The 23352-nt window shown below is 29.3% G+C and overlaps 1 protein-coding gene across 1 annotated transcript in view; it reads left to right on the top strand.

Annotated features, from left to right (window-relative positions):
- Positions 1 to 11177: 11177 nt before the first annotated feature.
- The window catches only part of LOC111036341, a 61747-nt gene continuing 49572 nt past the window's right edge, over positions 11178 to 23352 (top strand). The window contains exons 1-2 of the mRNA XM_022318336.1: positions 11178 to 11374; positions 21524 to 21643. The gene's annotated coding sequence lies outside the window, so the exon portion shown is untranslated. The remainder of the gene's footprint in view (positions 11375 to 21523; positions 21644 to 23352) is intronic.

Genomic DNA, 23352 nt, shown 5'->3' with positions numbered 1-23352 from the left:
GCCGCAGGTTCAAGACCCCTGTCCTATACGGCTATACCTCCCGATAGCGGACGCAGTTTGGCTGGATTTCGGCACACCTAGTGCTCAAACATTGTACGCAAGACGAGGGTTAACGCCGTAGTGATAAAATATGACATATTCTCTTCTATTTTCTGAAATAATATTTCCGGAATAGATTAATCGGTATCAAATACGTACCTATTCAATATTATGATAACCAGCGATTATTGATAGTATAATATAATATATGTAACTGAAAAAAAAACTCTATCAATTAAATAACCGACAAATTAAAAATAAATTGTAATTAATATGCAAGCGTAATTCTTAAATACTGCGACATATTTATGTTTTAAGTGCATTATAGAAATGATTAATCATTATTTGAACGAAAACTCGATAAAAACCAAAATTGTCTGTTATACCTATCCATATTATATCACAGAATAAATTATTATATTATTCTGTGATTATATGATATTGTTATCATTAATGTACAGCACTAAGAATTAAAATAACGATAATATTTCGGAATATAATATTTTCTTCTCAGAGCACTAGAAAATATGGGAAATTAAATAATTTTAAAATAATACAATTTTGAAAAAACCAAATAATCCCTATACATATTATCTAAAAATGTTGAAAAGTTTATTGTACATAAAAAATATTTATTCTATTTATAGCGAAATGTTTCAAGTTTTCATACGATTGATGCTTTTTGAATTATAGCAAAATGACGAAATTCGTTAAATAAATAATAAATCGTTTCCCAGTTGAAAATAGTTAATAATCGTTAATAGTTGAAAAATATGAAACATGAAATTTCGGAAAAATGTAAAGTTCAGTCGCTTATAAGAAATGTATACCATTATTGTTATAACGATGTTTTACATTACATTATTTTTATAATTATTCTAATAAAAACTTATGAGGAACCTCTAACGGATTTCAAACCTTTGATGTTAAAATTAATAATGTTATGCATCTGAGTATCTGACTACAAAGCAATTAACATATTTCTTAATTTAGATGAATTTAAAAAAAAAAAATCGATCTTTAACAGCTTTTAAAAAAAATATGCACTTCTGATATTTTTTTATGGTGGTTAGAAAGAATTATGAGAAACAGCTAAATATTCAAACTTCTCTGTTAATATGATAAAAATGTATTGAACATTATATCATAATGTAATATTTACATACCTAGTCGATAAATCTAAGCTCCCAATTTGAGTTTTTTTTTTGCTTAATTGATCCTAAGCCCGGCAACTATGGCCATTAGCTGTTCTGTAGGTTTGTAGGTTTGTTGGTTTGTAGGGGGAAAGAATGGTAGGGTTTTACACGTGTGATAGTTTGAGTTTTATATTATACGGGTTTTGGCTTTTTGGGAGTATTTTTTTAAGACAAAACTTAATTTTTTCTTACCTAACCCATAGCACTGAATATTAATCTAATATATTCATAACATTTAAATAAACATATTATATTTTATTTATTTACATTTAGGTGTAATATACACCTCTACAAGTTTGCAGGGGGTAGACAATTGAAGGTTGAAGTCTGCTTAGTTTCGACAATGGTCAATGAGTAAACACATCAAGCCCCTCTCACATTCGATCGAATTACTACAAATGCAAATAACACTAATAACTATAATAAGGAACTACAGTATAATATATATATTATATAGGTATCGCTGTCGGTGAGATCGGAGCATGAATTTAGGATGGTCGTTTCATTTATAGTTCTAAAATGTACTTGGTTAATGGTCAGCATCTCATAGAAATGAGAAAATGATACGTTTCCGTATAGCCTGTATGGGAGAGGTACCCCCTTAATAATATTGTTATTTTTCTTGTGTACAATAATACACGTGTTCAGCCGATCATAATAAATACAATAATTCAAGGTGGTTATTAGGTGTGTGTACGATTTGAAACAGATTACATCAGTAAGTTGGGAACGACCATGGCAGCGATTACCACACGACCTGTTGCGTTTATAATAATAGGCAATTATAGTAAGTAGGTACAAACACCGCAAACAAAAAGACCGGTCAACAGCTATGTTTGACGGTAGCGTCGTTATAGATTTGACTCAAACGTTAACATTTAATTTTGCACTTTTTAGGATCTCCGAAAACACATATCCGGTATTATTACAATACAGCTTATAGGAAACGTTGTTAAAATAATATAAGTATAGGTACGGATATAGTAAATATACCGAATTAGTTTGTGCAGTTATTGTTAAATTTTTTGGTTTGATTTTGTGTCGAACATTAAAATCTATTGTTGGACCGACTGTAATATCGGTAATGGTAGCCGTTCGGTGACCATGATGTACCGCGTTTCAATCGTTCGTACATGACATTTGGGCTTGTATTAAATGTCTTTATTTTATTTTCAATTACTATATGAAATAATTTCCTTTTTTCAAAGAATCTTCTAATCTTTATTTTCTCATCATGTGATTGTCGTTATAGAGTTGTCATTGATTATCATAGATTTTAAATAATTAGTGAATAGGCAGTGTAGCAACTACAGGTACAATTTAAAATACGTCCAAAAGCTCGAAATTGAAAAGTAAATTACCTACAAGTGGGCTAGAACAAGGTTATGTAAACAGGAGCAGTGACTCAGACAAAGCACCGGATTTTAAAAATTATATTGAACGGAAAATTTTAATGAAGTCGAAAATATTTATAAGCTATTAGTATTCAGCAAAATCTCCGAGGATTACTTGTGAAAGATAATTTCCTATAATATATCCACATACCTGAGTGGCACACGGTGGTTCAAAATTAAAAAAAAAGATGTTTTATTAATATTATGAGTAGGTACTAGATAATTACTAGAGAATAATAAGATTTTTGTCGATATCAGTTATGTCTGAAGATATAATATTATAGTTTATAAAAAACTATTTAGCAATCATTATACTGCTGCCAAATCCTGTTTTTGAAAAATCAACAAGTAATCCCAATATTTCTCCAAATTCATTCTGTATTTTAATTTTTCTATTTTCCATAATTACTTCATATCCAACCTTCTCATTTGTCTGAAATAACCAACCAGACTTGTATAATTGCTATCTCTTAATTAATTAAATAAAATGTGTATATTATATTGTATTAAATCGTCCACTGTTATCCAGTCTGTAAGATAACTGAAGCTATAATGAGTATTAATTCGCTATCGCTACAGTTATTTATTTTACAGATAATAATAATGATGATAAGTACTTTAATAGTTATACTAATATATATTAATATATAAAAAACTGATATTAATTGCATTTCTAAAGTATTTCATATAGAGCACAAAAACTTTAAAGTATTATGGAATTTACAAAAATTTTATGGGTAAAAAAAATTTCTATTTTTCTTATTTAAACATTAATAAATTTGAATATTAAAAATGTGACTGTTTTAATGAAGTGATACATTTTTGAATACCCACTGTCTGCTGAAACATGTGAAGTATTTTTATACAATAGCTTTTAATTTTTTGAGAATTTCAAAAATCAATTATGGTCATCTCTTTAAATTTGTAACTATTGTGCGGCATTGCAAACATAATATTATAACTCGTTAAAGAAATAATAATATTTATGCTGTTAAGCAACAATCTCGAAGGATGTGTGACATAATATGTCTCCTAATCATGTTTGAACCACATGACGTCTTCTAGAATATAGAATAATAGAGACAGATTACCATTAAAAGTATTCGTTATGGGCAGGTGTCCGTTATAAACGGAATTTAGGTATTATTTTAGTCAAACTCACAATTCTATTTAATGAAACTACTGTACATTTATGAAGAAAAAAAGCATACGCACATGATAAATTATATATAATTAACAATTATAAATACACGCAGTTAATGTTACATATAGTTATCGGGGATATAGAAGTGTACGCTATCGGTCATAATTCAAGCCTCGACGTATGTAATTCAATTAGAGTGAACTAAGATTGAACTGAGATTGTGGTCCGTAGGTCAGGGGAGAAATATTACTGTCCGTGCCCGAAATAGAAAGAGTTCGTTTTAGAAAGGTCGAAACATCTACATTTTAATAACAGTTTTCGCCGGGTATTTAACGATTTGTCCGCCGAGAGAGGTATCCGCTGCAGAAAGAATTTAACATTATTTTAGTCGAACTCACATAGATATGCATTATACACACCACCTACGTAATTATTTAATGAAAATATTGTACTTTTATGAAAATAGAAAAAATGCATACATTCATGTTACGTGTAATAAACAGTTTTCCGAGTCTTGACGTCACGACCAGTGACGCTGGTACGAGTATGTAAGTGTGCCATTAAATTTGAGTTCCGACCAAGATGGTTGTCCGTTTCGAAGGTTTTGGGGAGGAATGTTACTGTCCGTTATAGACAGGCCGAAATACATTGGAATACCTATACATTTTTTTTCTGGTCTTAACTATGTTTTTCCTCGAGATAGGTATCCGTTAAGTCCAGATTCCATCTAAAATCACTCGAAAATCGCGCCGGGGCTATCAAATGTCGTGAGGGGGAAAAAAATGGTGAAGCGAGATTTAATACCGGTGGCATAATATTATCTGCGAAAACACCCTATTTAATACAATAATGTGAATTAATTAAATTTGAATACACGGTCGGTCAGCCATTTGGCAGTAATTATAAATCCCAACAAACACTGTTATTTAAACGTTATACGTATTAACGTACAGTATTAGAATAATCTATATTATAAACGATAAAATAGATCCAAAACCAGATACATAATTTTAAGCAAGGGTTTTGCATTATTTGCTTCCCACGGATGCTCTTTAAATTTAAACGTATTAGTTATTGAAATTTAAAAACGTATTTCCAAGTTTCGAACACCGCAAATAATATAATTTTGATGGTTTCTATAATGTTTTTTGAAAAGTGATCATTTTTTTTTTTAATTTAAATTTTCCTCACCTTGACATCATAAATATCTAGATATTAACTATCTTAAATTATCTTCTAAGCTACTTTTTACTAAATCCTTTTTAAATACGAACACAATATGTTTTTACAATATATTTTACAATATAACTGGCCCGTGTTAGCTTATTTATTCTTAGGTCTGAGTTTGAAATAAATAAAGGTAAATATTATTTATAATATGATATTTACACAACTATTAAAACGTTTTAGTTACTATTTATTGAATTTATAGAAACTCCTGATACCTACGTACAGAATTACTTAATACCAAATGGTTAAATGCATTAAATCTTAACGGATATTATTTTACATATTTTTTTTTTTTACTTCATATTTTTACATAAAAAAAAAAATGTTATTCGAAATAATTTTGTCTAAATGTATTTGAAAATAATTTAGAATACAAAAAAATATATAAATACTTAAACCATGATTAGCTATTCCTAAATATGTTTTGCATTCGACGCGAAATAAATTCTGAAGTGACACCCCCGACCAAAATCCAACCATGCTGAGAAGCTAGCAACACAAAATCTGTCAGACAATAAATGTATAACTACGACTTACGAGTTAAGAGGCAGTGATGGTGCTCTAGATAAAATATAAAATATAAAAATTAAATGTATATAGTATCAAACAGCTACAGTAATTGGATAAAAACAAAAAAATATAATCCACAGTAGCTGGCTCACTTCCGCTCATTAGGGCGCAAAAGATACCGATATAATATTATTATCTAAATAATTATTATCGATAAGCTCGTCGAATTTGAAAGACTATTCTGAACTGCGTTGGAATTCGAATCGCACTGATTGAGAATCACGTGTTTTAATCTTCATGTATTTGAGCCTAGCAGATAAATTATCATAGAAATCATAAATTGACTCGTTTATATAAGGTTGATTATTTTATTTTTAAAATATTCTAATGACATTAAAGTTTTATATGTAATCTAGTTATAATACAAATAAAATAATATAGGTAATTATGTATCACTATTATCACCATTATTAAAAATAAACATTGTATGTAGTCAAAATTCAAACTTTAAACTATGTTTTATCTTCTTAATGTTTCAAGTTGTACTATGGAGCTTTGCCATTATATTTTCAGGTTCTAGCAATACAAATTAAAAACCATATCAAAAAACATCTTACAATGTATACTGGGTACAATAATACGATGTGAAATAAAAAATGGCATACACATTAAAGTAGTCATGAATAATATATTAATAGTAATAATTAAATAATTATTTTCTGCAAGATTAATACTAAAATTGTCTAGAAATCTAACAAAATATTTCAATATTTACGTATCTTATACACTTTCAACTCTTATCAAAGCATGATTCCATTGCTAAAAAGGATAACTGGAGATTTTAAAACTCGAACAGTAGATTTTTATTTGGTAAGCTCTTAGTAATATTATGGTTTATTTCAACGGTAGAAGTACTTATAGGTAAACATGATATTGGACGAGCGATTTTAAGAGACGTTTTGACAATTTGGAAAAAAACAATATTCGAAGTGTTGAAATATTGTCAGTGACAATCCAAGAGTTGTTTTCCCTAGGGAGGGGTGGGGTAGTTTATTTGACACGGATTAACGATTTAGAAGCTTTCTTCAATGTTGAGTAACTGTGTTGGTCAAACCATCCACACAGCAGCATTCATACGATTCGATTTATGTTTCTGAACGACTTTTCTATTATTTAATTAAGTTTGATCTTTAAACTTGGATATCTAAAAATTTGCCATTTTACCCTTGTTCAGCGTTTTTGTAAACTATAATGTGTGAATATTTAATTGAAATTTAAATACTTAAGAAGGGTTTTTTAATCTCGACATTTAAAATTCAAACGTTTAGCATACCAAAACTATAAAAAACGTACTAGGTAATTGAATATCAGAAAAACATTCTGTTTATAACAGTTAAGTTCCATAAAATAAAACTGACTATGGATATAACAAATGAGTTCTCCTTATAGATGTTGACTATACATATTCAAATAAAATGTATAATTGGTAATAACTAATAGCTGATAACGAAGACCTTTTTCTAATTAGTATCAATATCATTAGTAGCAATCTCAATATTTGTATAAATTTAGATTAGATGACCTTTCACAAATATTGTCTTTAGCTTTTCTTTTCAATTCTTTATTATCAATATGTTCTATTAATAATTTAACATCGTATTTATTATAATTCAATAAGCCGAAAGTCAACGAATATATACTGTTATATAAATCGGGACCCAATTCAGACAAGAAATTGAAAAACTCAGGACTTGATTCAGATGAAAAAAATATAAGTTGCAGTACTCAACCAGTACAAACTCAAATTGTGTTTTTTTTTGGGGGGGGGGGGGGCTCAATTCGAATGCACCGTAAATAATAAGAAACAAAACAATAATGTACCCTTCAATTAAACGGTAATAATTATTCACACAAGAAATAAAAATAAGCCCGAAATTAAGGGAAGGGACGATGATACATAATAACACGCAACGACAAATGCTACCCCAGATATTATCACCTATCGGTGACCCTGACGCATTTTTACACATTATAGAAGATTAAATGTTGTTTGGAATATGATTATAAATACGCTTACTGAAAAGGCAAGTCCGTCAACGCTCAATAATCTCAGCAGTGGCTGACCCCGATAATGAATACCTAAAATGCTGAAGTTAAAATTAAAAATGGTTTGATTTTTATGAAAAAAAAAATTAATAAATAAAAAAATTGATTAATGATTAGAGTTATAGTTAACGTTGTAGAGTAAATAGAATACAATAATCCTGATGGAAGGCGTTAAATTTGAATTCAATGCTATAATATCATTTCATACAAAAAACGATTTTGAGTAGAGACTGCATGTTATTAGTTAACCTATATTATAATACTATTTGTTAATTATAACAAAATAACTAAGATCGATATTCTTAGTTTAATAATATCTAATTTCGTCCAAATTTGAACTTAAAATGACAATACGAAAAACTGTGTATTCATATAATATATTTTTTAGATTTTTTGTTGACTATTGATTTTTATTAAGAGTTACTTTGTTTTAAATTTTCAATTATTGGCTATGAATTATTTAATTACATTATAAGCTTGCGACTTCAAAATAACTTGAAAATTTTTAAAGATTTGGACACCAATTTCGGGAAATTTTAAACATTAAATACTTAAAAAAAGATTCTATGTGTCTATAATATATTTCTTTTTAACTAAGATTGAAATAAATTATGTAGAACTTTGTTTGTGTTCAAGTATTTTGCCCTAACAAAAATAATTTAATTGACATTTATGAACAAAAGATGCATTAAACATTTTTATAAATTGCTCAAAACTAAAACGACAATGATTTAATAATGGTTTAATAATTTGAAAATGATAAAATAAGCATACATATTTTGGTGAAAATATCATGTATCTAGGTACTGTTATTTGTTTTTAACTTAAAAGAAAATATTGTCAAAATTCTAATTTCAGGCGTTCATAAAAAAATATTGTGAATTCACGATCAACTTTTTATTTTAACTTTCATGAACAACAACTTATGAGGAAGATTTAAATTAACAAGTATTTTGACCAATCGAAAAACATTTACGACAATAATTAAAAAATCGAAATTTTCTTAAAGGTACTTATAAATAGCTCAAAAAGAATCAAAATATAAAATATAAATATTCACAAATGTAATGGTGTATTGAAAATGACAATCTTAAAATCTCATGAAAATTAAATGTATTACGGTAATTAGGTAATTAGTTTTTTGGTGACACAAAAAAAACTGAACCGATTTTGCCAAATACTGCAGTATATGCAAAGTAAGTCGTAGTATGCAGTATACCCTCTAATTTTCCTTATTATTTTTGGTTGGTTATTCAAGGCTTATGAAATCTTCGGGGAATTTTTCGTTTTGACCTCTCTAATGTACCAACTTGATTCACTTCCCCACCATAAAAGACACTGAAGTTTAAAATCAAAGACTTATTTCGATTACTTTCCGTTTATACCAAACACACACACACATTTCATTGTAAAATCAATACATTTATTGCACAGCTCAGAATCTAAAAAAGGTGGTTAAGTGAGTACCGCCTTCTCTTGTACTGTGGGCCACTGTAATGGACGAGTTAAATTTGAACTGTACATACAAAAACAGATTCTGAGCGAAGACAGCCCTCTGCTCTATATCAAGTAAGTTTAATGATTTGGTTTTTTTTGTATTGCTATTAAAGTAAGTTGTGTGTTGTAACTTATTTCACACCGAGTAAGTTGAATTAATTATTACCAAAAACAATGCATCTGAAAAAATCATTGAGTGTATAAAATATAAAATAGAACACATTAATCTGCGTTAAGTTTTTCTAGTACAATTTACAATATTTTAAAATCAAAAACAAAACTACCTAAAATCGTTATTCTTCATTAAAATATTGAAATGATATTAAATGTAAAAATGTGAAAATCTTAATATAAACAATTGGGGAATTTAAATATGTAGGTAACGTTATTAGTTTTTGAGTTCGACCTAAAAAACAATAAGTATAAGTTTTGTCTAATATTGGTATAGTCGCTGTCCCCAATTTTCATAATTTTTCCTAATTATTCTTAAAAAATACACACACCATTTTATATAAATCAATACATTCATAGCTCTGATCAGAATCTAAAACATTATGGTTAACGATTATTAATTAGTTTAGAATTCATTATAATTATTATAAGTATCACACATTCATATCGTCCAATGTTAGCGGGTACGGAATAATTCTGGAATAACCGACACCGCCGAAACCACCTGTTAATCATAATATTATATTACCTATTATGTATTGTATACGGACAAATAATAATATTACAATATTTGGTAATGATAAATTTAAGTAATAAGTAAACTTCCTATACGATTATATTGACGAAGGCCAAGTAGGTCGAGGATAAAACATTGATATATCAAAACAAGGTGATTTTTAATGCCAACGATTATATATTTTTTTTGTAACTTCTACCTGCACCGTTATTTTTTACCCTTAACATAAACGCAAGTTTCACAGACATTATTTTTTTTGACAGATTTAATTCTTATAATTTTTGTTTTTTAATTGTTAGTTAAAATTAAATTTGATCATTTATGGCACATATTTGCCTTCCAATTTAAGACTAACATGTTTCACACAGATCGTTCAATGTCATAGACTTAACATTTTAATTGTGTAAGTATTTGAATTTTCTAGGTATCATCGTGTAGATTGAGATAGTAATACAAGAACGTAAAATGTATAAAGTTGAAGTTATGTTCTGATAACGCATATAAAAAGCACAATATTACATTATTCTAACTTAGGATTTAATCAATCGATTTTTTAGTGTACCAATTTGTATACATTTGTATCTATCATTGTGTTTATATATTTAGATTTATAATAGAAATAATTGAGATCAGTATTAGTGGATGGTATACATAGCACCAGGTGACTTTATGTTTGCAAGATTGATGGTCAACTACTCAACTCTACGCCTGGTGCCTGATGGAAATTAAAATTGTATTATCTATTATAATTTGGATGTAAGAAAATAATTGACAAAATGATAAAATGATCCGTTGAAATAAATTCCAGGAGACGTAAATAAAATAGAGTTTATTTGAATTTTGTAGTCGGAAACGAATAGGACCCGTATAAAGCCACTATAGGTCCATTGCGGCTCATTATTATATGCTATTGCTCATAATGTGTATATAGCATAAATAGAAGTCAATAAAACGTCAAAATAACGATGACGCCAAACAAAGAAGTCAACTCGAATGTACATACACCCGAAACGTGTTACACCATTCGAATCAGGGGGGGGGGGGGGGGGTGCAACATGGCATCGCGAGAGAAAAAAAACCCATCCAAAACTCTGCGAAATCATTCCACATATACTGCAGGCATAAAGTACTTATACTAATATTTATTAAATTGTTAAAATATTGTACCTTTATGCGTAGGCTGCAGCGGTGGTGGCCGTGGAAGAAAGGGTTATGACAAGGGATGATGACTGCAGGTGGGTATGGGTCCCGGGCACAACGCAACGGCGGTGGCGGGTGCGTGCGCACCATATAGACAGTCGGTGGGTGTATGGTCAGGGGTCGGGGGTAGAGATCGCGTGGGGTGCTGAGGGTGGAGGGTGCGGCCACCCCAACCCGCCAGCCGGGAGTTCGTGCGTTCCCATAGGACCATCCGGGCGTTCTGGGCGACAACGAAGCGACTAACGCCCGTCCACCAAGAGCCGTAATCGGTCCACAGCTTCACCGAGATCCACAGTCGACAAACGACGACCAAGCTGTCACATCGTCAAACACTCCACACCATCTGTTGCAACTGTGACGACAAACCTCGGTAATATGACTTATAAATATTATTATTAAATTTTATTTTTATATAATACGATATAAAATATACTTATAAATTGCTGTTATACCATAAAATATGTTTGATTTTTTTCCTGTTAATGCAAATAAGCTATCAATACTTGACTTAACCTCTTAAATCGGAAATAGTTTTAAAAACATGTTCACAAAAAAAAACACAATACCTTTGGACTTAAGAATTATTTATTTATTTTTCTCATTGTTATTTGAATAATATAATACATGTAGGTTATTATAATATTTGATTCTTGAGTGCCTATAAAATATTATTATACTGTTGTAAGTAGGTACATAATAGTAGGTAATATTATATAACATATATATATATTGGATTTAGGCTTCAACTACTTAAGTCATTAGCCTAGTACTGTGTGGGGGGATGGTTGGTGGGAACAAGTTTGTAAGTGTGGCATTGATGTGTACAAAAAACCCGCGTGGTCAATCATCCGAGTGCTAGCAACAAGGGACGGTACGGGCTGCGAGCGTTGCTGCAGATTGAGAACATGACCTCAAAAATTATATTTTTATACTAATATAATAATACCTATATTATTTCAGTAGCAGGTTATCAAGTTTTAATAAATAGTTTTTTTTTGACATTTTCAGTCAAAATAAAAAAATATGATACTAACAGAAAGTTTCATTTTTTTTTAAATACAAAAATAAAGTATTGTGTTACAAAAAAAAATAATTACCAACATAACATCATATTGTCATTTTGTACTTTAAATTATTTGAATCTATTAGATATATTTGTTTTAATCTATTGATATTAATTTAAATAATAAATACATAAATATAATATTTAAATTATTATTGATTGCTTAAAATAAAATATGCATTTGAGAGATGTTAAACATTAAAAAAATATCTACGTATTTTATAGATCTATGTTAATATTAGTATTTTATCATTTTTGATAATACTTCGCATTAAAAAAAAAATATTTTTTCACCATAGTTTTTATCTATTGGAAATTGATGAAAACCTTTCACAGAATGTTTTAGTTGGTATTTTTATTCATTTTAGTACATACAAATATTTTCAATGTACATATTTGATTTTTATAAATTTTGTATTATTACGTTAAAGGTTGTTATAAAATAAAAATATATAAAAGTGCAATGGATAGTTTAAATCAAATGTTACAAACAAAGTGATGTACACTTTAAAAAGTTAATTTCATTTTTTTATACTTGCTAATATCATGTTTTTAAAAATATTAAAAATTATTGTTATAACTTATAATAAAAATGAATTCCTCAAAAATATTTAAAAAAGAAATGTGTACTTACAGTGTATACCTATATAATAAGTAATAACCAATCGTTTTTAAAAGTAAATTATGTCTATTGTTCAAAAATACAGAAATTATTATTTTATCAACTCATTTATTTATTTGGTGTATCATAATTTCTATTACAAAACATTATTTCTTCCAGGACAACATTATACACAAATCCTTTAAGATTATTATTTTATCCATCCTTTATCTAATATTACGGTGGACTGACCATCATTATTTTCGGTCGTATTCCTACAACAGTCTAAATACTCTAAATAGATATTAATTAACTCGACATGTATGTGTGTGTTATCATACAATATTCAAGTATAATGGCGTATCCAAACTGTTTTCGAAAATTGAAATTATTAATCATTTTTGGTGGTAAAATGATATAGGTATTCACTTGTGAGATTACTGAGATTATTCGCATATTATACTCCTCTCAAGACACGCATTCATAACTTTGTTTAATGTTTATGAACTCCACGTATCTTCGCTGTTTACAAAAGGGCAAAAATTAAAAACAAAACATTTTTGTTGCTTGTAAAATCCGATCGTTGGTATGTGCGAGTTGAATAATAAAATAAAAGTGTACGTATAATAATATTATTATCATCCGCGCGTCTACCACAGCTAATATACCTAGGTTAGATTATTATAGGATACCAAGGTATACATGACAATGTGTGAAACAAAAAAAACACGTGTAAATATTGGCGTAGAACATGTCAAATTTATTGAACATCAAGGACCTATAACAAAAATAAAAATTACACGTATAGTTGATAAAAAAAAAACCCCCAGTGAAAGGACGAACAATAGCGGGCGCCGCGTAAATAATTAATCCTCAACTTTTTTTTTATCCTAACCTAACCTTTTTTTTTCCTATCCTGCATAAATTGGACAGTCGTTACGAGTGAAGACGAGCGCGACTGGCTATCGATTATACTATGACTATATAGGTATCTATTATAATACGGGTCTTATAAAAAAAAAACGAGTGTCCAAAATATTATTGACAAGCATGGTTGAAGACGTGTTTGGGTCGTACAGTATAATATTATGTAGGTATAGCGACCGTAATAATTTGTCTTAAAGTCGCACTTTCTATGTAAACTTGACACAAATTTTGTTCGTCTTCAAAATTTCCCGGTGCGTAAATTCCTATTTTAAGTTTTTTTCTCTATCGGCTTTTCGATATGGTTGAAGGTTAACAACGAGTGCCTATGTAATATTATAGTATGTGAAAAACGAAAGTGAGATAATTGGGGCATTTGTAGGTATCGGCGTCAAATCTGTTTCAAAATCAACGATCCGTGCCCAATAAAAAATAAAAACAATAATGCAGTTGATAATAAAAAAAAAAACACAGTTCGACGACGAACAATAATGGGCATCGCGTAAATAATTAACATTAATAATAACATTTTTTTTTTCATTTTGCATAAATTGGACAATCGTCACGACGAGCGCGTCTGGCTGTCGATTATACTGGTACCTCCTGTGTGGGTTTTATATATAAAAAAAAGCGTTTGTTCAAAATAATATCGACAAGCGTGTAGGTCGAAGAGTGTGAAGTGACTATACGAGTTTTCTTTGAGTTGCCAACACTTTCGGTATAAATTTGCAATAATCTTTGTCTGCAGTCTTCAAACTTCCCCGGTATTATACGTATTTTCTCAATTGACTTTTCGATAGACGTTACTCGACTTTTGAAGGTCAACATACCGGTATGCTGGTCTATACCGTGACTCATAACAAATAACAATATTATAATAAAATAAATTTATGATAATTTTATTGCGTGATAATTGACAGGCATAGTAATAATAGTATTATATTATTGTGTTCTTCATTGTTTTCGTGGGGGATCCATTCTGGTTACATTAGACTCCTATGTAGTACCCAAAGCGCAAATCGTTTTATTTCGAATTTTGAATTTTGTTTATCTGCAGAATAATATTGTTACACGATCGAGAGAATCACGAGCAACACAGTCTTAATTCGTATTTTATATTTAGAAAGAGCTATTATGCATATAAAAGGAAAATCCCGGTAAAAATATCCAGAAAAAAATATCCTGGTGAATACTAAAATATTCAAGTCAAAATATATTTGATTATAAAAAATCCAGGGTTAAAAACCAACCGATAGAAAAAAATGCAATTAAAAACGAAATATGGAGAATACAAAGTTTAAAAAAATATTCATTATGTTTAGATTGTGTGAATATGATTGTTAAAAGTTTATAATAACGACTATATATTATAATAAATTATTATTTTATGAAAAACTACTTTTTATACGAATATAATGACTATTGTTGACATTTGGTTATCATTAGGGCTCGGATTTATATGTAAATACATATTTTTACTGTGATTTGATAAATTAATTTAGGTAAGTGATAAATTCGTTTCAAGGGATTTCCAATAAAATGAACTATATTTTATTTTACATATTTTTACATATTTTGCCATAAGTACATGTTTTTACATATTTCTCAATAATTCCATTTTTCCTACATATTTCGATAATTTGTTCATTTACGATTTATTATTTATTAATACAGACTTGCCCATGTTTAAAAAGTACAAAATAATACTGTAGAACTTTCTCCTTCAGACATAGTCAACGTGCAATATTGTCCTATAACATCAGTCGAAGTTGAGAGATCTTTCAGTCGATATAGATCAATTTTACGACATAATCGGCCATCTTTCGAATTCGAAAATTTAAAAATGCATGTCATTATTAATTGTAACCATAATAATTAGATAGTTAGATAAATAATTTTTTTTATTACATTTCATTTTAATTAATAATAATATTTTTTTTTTTGATAATACATATTATAAATTTTTTAGCACATATTTATGTACATATTTTTGCTGCATAAATACATACTCTGGTTAAATAAATACATATAAATCCGAGCCCTAGTTATCATATTGGCAGATTAAATATTTTTTCAAATTTGTTTTCAACTCGATTGATTGAATTAAGTTTTCAGAATTATTTAAGATTCACAAAAATAATGGTATTATTAATATTTTTTCTAATCGCGTTATTTTCAATGTATTATTCAATATGAATTGTTAATCCTATACTTGTTGGATATTTTGCCCAATGCCGTGGGGAAACAAATACATGATGAACAATAATAATACAATAATACTACAATAACATCAAAATAAAAATAAGACATTTTGAGACTAAAATCTACGGTCGACGTTTTGACGAAAAATAATATCAGAGCTCTTGATTGTCACGAACTCTTCACTTTATCAAAATACGATTTTCTATAATCTTCATAATACGCCCCAACAGCTTGAAAGCTTAAATAATATTGTAAGCAAACAAATGCGCTTATACATACATAACGGTATGAGAGTTTGGAGTGTGTTTCAAACCGAATTACAAAATATCGTATTGACGTTATATGTATACACTATAAATCGACATCACGACTCATTACTTACAATTATCTCCGTCGAAATAATGTGTACTTGACTTACACGGGATTTATGGGTGGATTTGCTTCCGTTCGATTCACAGCAATAATCCGCTGAACACTCGAATGGCGTCGAAAATAATTCAAACTGTCAAATCCGAACTCAAATACAACACAATTATATATAATCTCGATCAACCACCTCCGCCGGCGGGGTTTTTGTTTGGACAATCTCCGAAAAGTCCATCGTCCGAACTCATCAATGTCCTACAGCGGTGAACTGGGTAGGTTAAAGCCTTCTGACCACTAAGAATTTTTTCGCGGCTATATACATAAAGAGCTAAGCCGTGGGGTCGTGGACGGGAGATTTGCACTGAGACCCCCCCTCCCCACCATAATCGGTCACCGTTACAATATTTCAATTTTATTGGTAGGTATAGCATTATTAATTAGCTACCTCGATTTCATACATTTTTTTCCAAAATCATGAACTAAAACTAAAACTTTAATGTACTTTCGTTAGTACAGGTACCTATATACTATTATAATAAGTTACTTTTTTTTATTGAGCTATCATATAGCTACATTTATTATTGGTATGTATTCTAATGGCAATGTCGGATTCTATAAATAAGACCTTAATATTTCGGTAGATAAAATATATGCCAAAATTATTTTCACCTTAATATTCAATAAACTACACATCATTATAAAGATATTATAATATTGTTATTTGTTACTAATAATATTGTTTCCTAATTTCCAAATTTCGTTGCATTCGAAAATGTTTTGAATAATTATGCACACTTCAGTAACGTCAAGGCTGTATAATAATGTTTTGTACTGAATCAAAAGTATTGAAATGCATTTTCCATAATATATTATATAGTCTATATATATAAAATGTCATATAATCTATATAATATAGATGCTATCATAATTTATTCTAACTGATAATATTGAATTGTATACAAGTACTGCTATCAGTGTGTCTATTCATACGCGTACTATCGAGTTAAGAAATCAAAGCAATACGACAGCAAACCCAAAAATTACTTTTCTATGGCAATCCTATAATATTGGTAATAATACATCACATTTTAAAACGAAATCTTATTATCCAACAGAAAATACTCTACGCCTCTTTGCACTCAGTCCATCCCTGTCCATCACTGTCCATCACTGTCCACACATGTCCGTCACTGTTCTAGTGGTCACTCACAACCCCACATAAGTCACCGCCATGCCATAATACACCTAATACAATTAATTGTTTTGATTTTTATTTCGATGACCCTAAAAATTACAACATTTTATATTCTAATCACATGCGGTATAAAAGTTTTGTCTCAATAATTGTTATAGCGGTAATTGCAGTAGACGCTAAGTTTAAGGGGGGGGGGGCAATTCTCTTCATCGGCATCGATGTTATTTTTTTATCAAGACTAATGAAATAAAATAGGTCAGGAAACTTCGATTGTAACCTTTAAAGAATTGATCGATATCTACAAGTTCGGGATAATGTTCAGGTTAATGTGTATATTATATTATTATTACGTGTGTTCGACGTTTATTTTCAATGTTACATTTGAGTAAAAGTACTAATACTAAGCGTCATTTACACTGCAAATCACAACAGGTTATTATTATCATCAATCAGTTGCTCCCCAGTTACTAGTAAACTTCTATAATTACTTCACCCACGACTCACGCTCTTCCGAACATCATGCTTTACCTGACAAACTACCTACCCGAGTTTGGTTTGCCCACGAAAATTAGAACACACGAGCTGACATTAAAACTCGTTACTCGAGTCATTTCAACCGTTTCGAATAAATTCATTGATTACGTAAACGTGTTTTCCAGGAAAAACACGCTTCCCCCCCACTCATTTTGCTGCGTGTAGTGTTGAAAGTGTGTATGACCTAATAACGATATAATATCACGTCTTATTGAGAATTGAAAATTACGTAATATTATAAAATACACATTGAATTAGGTAGTTACTATTTTAATTATTCGGTAGCGATTCGGTTTGAAAAAAAAATGTAATACTTCGATAATGGTAGTCGTAGGTAATAGTACAATAATAATGATTCGTGTATACAATTTATTACGTAATTTTTTTATTTTATTTTTTTATTATCTGTCGGCAAATGTACACGTTTACTTTATTTTACGTTCGGAATTTTCAATAGCACGAACTTGACTTTTAATTATTATTAGGTAACATTCACGACTGCAGGTGCGGGGAAATAAAGTTGAATTTATACATTTCACAGTTAGAATAAATTGCCAATCGGCAGGCAGTCGGCTGTACACGTATGCACAGTGCGAACCGATTCTCTGACATCGAATACGTGGGATAGCAAATAGTGATGGATAAACAATTCCGAATTCGAATCCGATCGGTAAATAAAACCGCGACAAGTTGTCATTTAAATATTTGTACCTGCGTATATTCTATTATTTGTTGCATAAACATATATTAATAATAACATTGATTAAAAACAAATTCGATTTCGACTTCAACGATTAGGTAATCAAATAAACTATCGTGCGACTTGAATAGTTAAACGTATGTCCATGCCGGAACAAATAAGTCATTTTATTTAATCTCGTCAGAACAACTGTACTTGGTATTTTCAAACAATAACCACTTTTAAAAATGCATACTTTATCCGCTTTGAAAATTATCAATATTTCACATACATAATTTAAAACTCATTAACATTAAATAAGTTTATCAAATTATTTGTTTTGGATAACTGTACTTAAAATAAATGAAATAACACTATAATTATGTATATAATATTATCATTTTATTGTTGGTTCCCGGAAAACAGTTTTTGATTTTGTCTTTACATTTGAAATGTTATCAAAGAGCAAAGAGTATGTAACAATATAAAAAAAAAATATTTTAACTAAAACGAAATATTGTTGAAAGCCAAATATTTCAATTAAGAGATGTCAGTGCAATATTCGTTTCCTCTCTCAGACCAAAGTGCAACATAGATAAAATGCTAAAATCATTTTTTGATAAATTTTGTAAATTTAAATGACGTTTGTGTGCTTTGTTTTTCTAACAATATTAACTCAATTATTTATAGCAGTTATCGAGATATCACAGAGAAACAATATACGGGTACTTACAACATACATCAATATAAGAAGTGACAATATTTACATCTAACTGTCAACGGTTAACATTATATTATTATAACAATGTGTTTAAATAAATAAAAAAATTGATAATTTTAAACTACATAAGTTATGACTGATGCAAAAAGCGTGGGAAACAGACATAAACCTACCTTTAGAATAGTATTTATAATCATTTAATTATTGCAAAATGAAAATGAAATATTAATCCTTTGGGTTAAAAAAGTAATTTTTGAAGTTCACTCAAAATTATTACTATTTTTTTTTTAATTGATCAACCTTCAGAAAAATAAGCCACTGGGTTGTTATTTTTAGTAGGTTTTTAAATGTGGGGTAGTTTATGGTTGGTTAGAACAAGTGTGAATATGAGGCAAGGATTTGTCACTAAACCCTGGTGGTCACCCATCCGAGGACTAGTGGAACCGGCTGATGCTTGACTTTGGAGCACGTTTCTGTTACTGGAGCCAACCACTGCACCATACTTGGCCACTGACTCAAAATCATTGTTGATAAAGTCATAATGTCATATTAAGACGGTACGTTAGTACATAATATTATATAAACTTTCACGGTTTTATCAAATTTTGTGTGTTGTCTTATAACTTAATAATAATAATAACAACATAACATAGGCGACTATCTTGAAATTTGTAAAACTCGTATGGAGCTTGAGAAAGGGACAAATTGGTTTTGACATGATATTTGTACTCGTGGTTTCGTAAGAAAACTCATTAAACAATTAATAACAACTTACACTTATCTAAAATAACTAAATTTTTTCAAACATCGGTTTTGCTCTTTTAGTTTTGCATCATCATATTGCCGGCTACGAACTTTCTGAATTAAATCGGTTAGTAGGTAACTAGGCATGCACATGTTTGTATATTATTATAAAACTTATAATTTTAAACTCACCAGCATCGGTTGTAGTGTTGCACTAATATTAATAATACAAGTCGATTCCTATTAAAAACGCGTTCTTGGTCAATTTCATATTGCTCAATATATTAATTAATATAATATCATATTTTGAACACTACAATAATAAGTAATCACAAAATCATTTTGAACAGTTAAGAAATTGTATCATTTTTTAAAAACGTTTAATGGCTAATTTACGATTATTGTAATAAATTAGATTTTTAAAGTTAATTCAAAGAAAAATTACGTTTAGTTATACCATTCGAGGTTATATAAATTTTAGTTAAAAACAATGAATTGATAATTTTTAGTTTAATCAACTCTGTACCTACAAAGTTTTAAATAAGAATAAGCTAATAAGTATTTATTGATTAAATGATTTAATTGATAATAACTTGTAATTCTTAAGAAACTACAATTGTTGAGTGCAATATAAACAAAAACAACCAATAGTAGGATACATTTTTAAACTTATTTGAACTTTTATTATATTTTCTGAGGTAGTCTTTCATACTCTGAAAGTTGCACAATCACTATTTGTGACCCAGGTGGTAATTAAAAAAATAATAATAATTGTTTTCTTTTCATCCGATTAACGATGAATGATCTTCCATATATCAATAAGTTTAAAATATTTAAAATAAAAAATAAACTGCTCTATTTTGATTATAATTTAATATTATAGTATTTACCTAAGTATAGTTGTTTTTTTCTATTTCTCCGTTTACAAAAAATGTTGTATGATTTTTGTTCATAATATAACAATATTATGTCCAGTTTAATTAAAAGTTTAGGTATGCTCTCATTAACAACAAAAGTGAGAATGTAAAATTTAATTTAATCATTATAATTTCGTGGTAGAAAATAATAACTATCAATATTTTAATAGTTGTGATTTTCTTGCGGCGGTTCTATGCCTTAATAATCTCATAGTTGAACTGTACATTACACAGCCGAGTGCATCCCTGTCTGCAAACAGTTAAATAAATAATCATTTAATTCATGACTGAATGAATATTTTGAACGATCATTAAGCCGAAAATGTTTTGTGTTAAAATTCAGTCCAACAAATCTGTCATCTAATACATGTATTTATATAAATTATAAACAATTTTGGTATAGTATTAATAACAATACTTAGAAGAAATCGACAAATTCCGAAAATAATATTTTTTTTTTTGTGGACAAACAACTGCGTGTAACGCGATACAGCTTTAACGTTACCATTTACATAATTTATTCACATGTTTCCGTACTTTCCGGTGGTAGCTAAGTTGATGTAAATTTTACAGACTCAAGAAAAACATTCGATTCAGTGGACCGCGCCATGTTGGTTAACAAACTTGGTAATCTCGCGGTTGTTCATAAATTCAAGATCCATTCACAACCTGGTTTTCAGTTTTAATCGACAGGTAAGGTTTCGATGTGTACTTTTTTTTTTTAGTGCAACTATATTATTAATTATAAATTATAATTTAAATAGATCGAATAGCGCGTATATTGGTTTCAAAGTCGCACATTTGATACCAGAGGTAACCACCCGCTCACGCCTTTCAACTCTCCAGTCGTTATATGAATAAGATTTTCATCGAAAGTTTTGCATTCCAGAATATTATTATTATGATCACGAGATACCATGGCCACCGTGACGGGATTTATCAGTTTCGGTTTTATCATCTTTTAAATTCATTTAACGATGTTAAGCATATTGCATATTATTATATTAACAATAATTATAATTCTCGCTTCTATCATGTATTGTAAACACATTGTACCATATTGCTCACGTAGGTTGTGGGTGCACTTTCATCAAACGAATACCTATATAAATAAATAAATAAATACAGAACAGCATAATAATAATACATATTTGTATTCTCTTTGTTGAACTAAACATCAAAGTGTTTCCTGTGAATATTAAACATCATATATTGAGTAATGCCATTTCAATGAATGATATTGTAACTTTTTTAAGATATTTTGTAGAGATAAAACTGTATTCAAATTCCATTCATTCTTTTTTAATAACAAAAAGAAAAATATAAGACCAATGTAAGTTTGATATTAATTCTTTAAACATAAAGTAAATATATATAACATACAGAAACAAGTATTACTTCAACAATAAATTACAATGAATAAAACTACTGTAGTATAATTTTAAAATGAAACATTTTTAGCTTTGTTTAATAATTCTGAATTCAAATTAATTATTATTTATTTTTTGTCCAAAATGTTTTATAATATCAAAGGGTAAAAAATAATGATATCTAATATTATTAATCCCATATTACAAAATTAGATTAGGTTCTTTTAGTTTTTTAAATATGCAAAGCAACGTTCCTGAGTCCTGGTTGGGACTTTAGCACAGCAATTTTGTTGTTAACCGTTACGATTATAATTATTTACAAATACGTTTGAACGCCAGTGCCGAACCACATCATGCTACACTATGCTAACATTAGAGTAAAAAAAGTTCCATGGTCTTTGTTGTCGACAGCGACTTTTTCAAATATCTTTACTTTTAAGTTTTACATGGCGCATGTTTTGAGCTAAAAAATGAATGTGAAATGTACATCACCCTCTAGCATGCACTTGTACAAAATATCGACACCCAATATGGCCTTTGCCAGACCACATATTCGTAGGTGTAATGTCTATTTTAAGGCGGAATTGTTGTCATTTAGATGTACAGAGAAACCTGTTTTCCCAATTTACCCCCTTAACTTGACTGAGTTTCAAACAAAACATTAGCTCCCATTTTCAATCCCGATATTTTCATATATATTCCTCTTTCGAGTTCACCTGAGTAACTCCAAAAACTCTCATCAATTTTCTATTTCTATATCTCGTGCAATGTACACCGGCAGCTTGGCTCATAGTAGACGGGAGGTGGATCACCTATAAAATATCAAATAAGTGCACACTATATCGTTATCTACTTGGCGCAGTTGGACGAAACTCATCGCCTTCCCAAAGACAGTCGAAAAATAAACGGTTGAAAATAATAACTCGTGTGGTACGTTTCCATTATTATCGGCAGGAGCATTGCTGTCGGCGTTGATGTTTCGTCGTGGAAATTTAAGTGAGCGTACGTCGACGTGTAAAACAATTCGTAGCG

Source organism: Myzus persicae, unplaced genomic scaffold (genome assembly GCF_001856785.1).
Source record: "Myzus persicae strain clone G006 unplaced genomic scaffold, MPER_G0061.0, whole genome shotgun sequence".
Lineage (NCBI taxonomy): Eukaryota > Metazoa > Arthropoda > Insecta > Hemiptera > Aphididae > Myzus > Myzus persicae.
Note: the sequence above shows the minus strand (reverse complement) of the source record. Positions and strands in the feature narration are given on the sequence as shown.